The sequence below is a fragment of the Galeopterus variegatus genome, unplaced genomic scaffold, assembly GCF_000696425.1.
Source record: "Galeopterus variegatus unplaced genomic scaffold, G_variegatus-3.0.2 Scaffold2201, whole genome shotgun sequence".
Taxonomy (NCBI): domain Eukaryota; kingdom Metazoa; phylum Chordata; class Mammalia; order Dermoptera; family Cynocephalidae; genus Galeopterus; species Galeopterus variegatus.
Genome location: NW_007728312.1, coordinates 3,163 through 6,035, shown reverse-complemented (window position 1 = coordinate 6,035; position 2,873 = coordinate 3,163).

The following is a 2,873-nucleotide window of genomic DNA, read 5'->3' as shown; positions in this document are numbered from 1 at the left end:
CCTCTAACACATACTCACCAAGCATACCCCTATCCCATTCCGAGTTTTCCTGTAACACTCCACCCCCACATGTTCCTATAGCCACCTTCCTTATTTAATTCACATCTCTGCTCACCTTATCAGATGTGTCTTACGTTTCCTCGTAACAATTACCATGCGATTTTGTCGTTTTGTTTTGCTGTTGTTGTCTTTCTTAAATATTTCTTTCTATTATTCTAATTACTATAAGTCGGGCCGACCCCGTGGCTCACTTGGGAGAGTGTGGCGCTGGGAGCGCCGAGGCCGCGGGTTCAGATCCTATATAGGGATACCGGTGTGCTCACTGGCTGAGCGCGGTGCGGGCGACACCAAGCCAAGGGGTGCGATCCCCTTAAAGGTCACAAAAAAATAAATAAATAAACTAAAAAAATAAAAGTAGAGTTTTAAGGTAGTGTTGTTTTTTTATGTTTCCTCCTCTCTTATATCCCCTAAAAGAATTTTTAAGACAGACTTCTCATTTTTTTTTAAAGGATGTAATTTCTGGCATCTTGTATATTTATATGTGCTAAAATTAAACTTTTTCGAAACCTTTGTGCTGCAAATATAGTTTAATCAATCTAATGAAAATGTTCAGCAGACAACTTATTTGGAAAGTTAGGCCTCACTAAAAAAACAATATTAAATCTAATCAGAATTGCTCTTTGTAAGAAAAACTCTAATTTTATTTTTCAGTTTAAGCAAATTGTGTGAATGACTCATTATGACATCTCCCTTCTGAATCCTAATTCTAAGTTTAGTAGTGAGATAGTAAGAAAGATAGAAAGCTAAATAAAGGAAATTTACTTTTCTGCCACAAAACTTTATCTCAGGATCTATGCAATTTCAATAAGAAAGAAATCCACCATAGATTCAAGGTGGAAGAGGAGTTTTTTAACTTTTTACTTCAAATAACTGTAGATTTACATGCAATTGGAAGAAATATTGCATAGGGATCCAAGGTACATTTTATCCAATTTCCCCCAATGCTAGCATATTGTAAAGTTATAGTATAATATCAGAACCAGGATACTGACACCAATGATATCCATTGATCCTATTCAGATTTTCCCAGTTTCACTTGAGTGTGTGTCTGTATGTGCGTGTGTATTTAGTTCTATGAAGTTCTTTCGCATGCACAGGTCCATGTATACACCACAATAGACAAGGTAATAAACAGTTTTATGACCGAAAAACTCCCTCGACTGGTGCCATTTTATTACCGCACCCATCTCCTTCCCAGAACAATCCCCCATACCTACCACCTGGAAACTAGAACCTGTCTCCATTTCCAATATTTTGCCATTACAAAAATAAATAAATGGAATTGTATGTAATTTGGGAGATTGGCTTTCTTTTTTTTTTCCTCACTATAATTCCCAGGTGATCCATCAAAGTTTCTGCATTTGTCAAGGGTCTGTCACTTTTTACTGTTGAGTGGTATTCCATGGTACACATGCACCACAGTTTCTTTAGCCATTCATCCATTCAAGGACATTTGAGTTATTTCCACTTGTTAGCTTTTTACAAATAAAGCTGCTGTGAACAATCATGTAGAAGTTTCTGTATGAAATTAAGCTTTCAATTCTTTGGTCTAAAAGCCCACAAGACAGATTTCTGGCTGGCATATTAAGTTCATGTTTAATTTTTGAACTAATTGCCATACTTCTTTACAAAGTGGCTGAAACATTATACATTTCCACCAGCAATGTATGAGTGATCTATTTTCCCCAAATCTTCAACAGTATTTGGTGTTATCACAATTTTTGTTTAGCCGTTCTAATATGGGCATAGGGATATCTCACCATTCTATTAAATTGTATTTCTCTGATGTCTGATGATATTGGAGACATTTTCGCATGCTTATTTGCCACCTGTATAACTTCTTCCGTGAAAAAAAAAAAAAAAAACTACTGTTTTCGTGTCTTCTGCCCATTACTAGGATCTGAACGTTTGTCCCCTCCAAAGCTCACGTGGGAGCTTGATTCCCCCAATGTGGCAGTGTTGAAAGGTGGAGCCTCCAAGAGGTTATAAGGTTGTGAGGACTATGTTGTCGTGAATGGATAAAAATACTCAAGAAATAATGGGTTAATGGTTTAATGGGTTCTCATGGGTGTGGACTGGTGATTGCCTATGCTGCCACAGGACTCCGTAGAGAGTTTCCACCAGGAAGAAGGTCCTCACCAGTTGTGCCCCCTAGACCTAGGGCTTCCCAGCCTTCAAAACTGAAAGAAAGAAATTCCGTTTCTTTCTACATTACCCAGTTTTAGGTATTCTGTTACAAGCAACAGAAATTGGACTTATACACCCATTTTCTACTTGGATTCTTTGATTGTATATTGTTAAGTGTTGGGAGTTATTTTAACTTTCTAGATACTACTCTTTTGTTGGATAAGTGGCTTGCAAATACTTTCCCCAGCCTGCAGCTTTTATTTTCATCCCTTTCACAAGGTCTTTAACAGTGCCAAAGTTTTTAATTTCAGTGAGTTCTAATTTATTGTTTTTTTTTTATTGTGGTTTTGATGTTAAGTCAAGAACTCTGCCTAGTCCTAGATCCCAAAGAGTTTCTGCTTTGGTATTTTCATAACTATTACAGTGTTACATTTTACATTTAATCCTGTGGCCCATTGTATGTTAAATTTTGTATAAGTTGTGAGGTTTAGATAAAGGGTCATTTTTACTTTTTTATTAATTAATTATTATTATTATTTTTTGCGTATGGATGTCTAACCGCTTTGGGATCATTTGTGGAATAGTCTGTCCTTCCTTCATTAAATTGCTTCTGTGCCCTTCTCAGAAACGAGTTGAACGTATTTGTGTGGGTTTATTTCTGGGTTCTGCGTTCTGTTCTACTGATA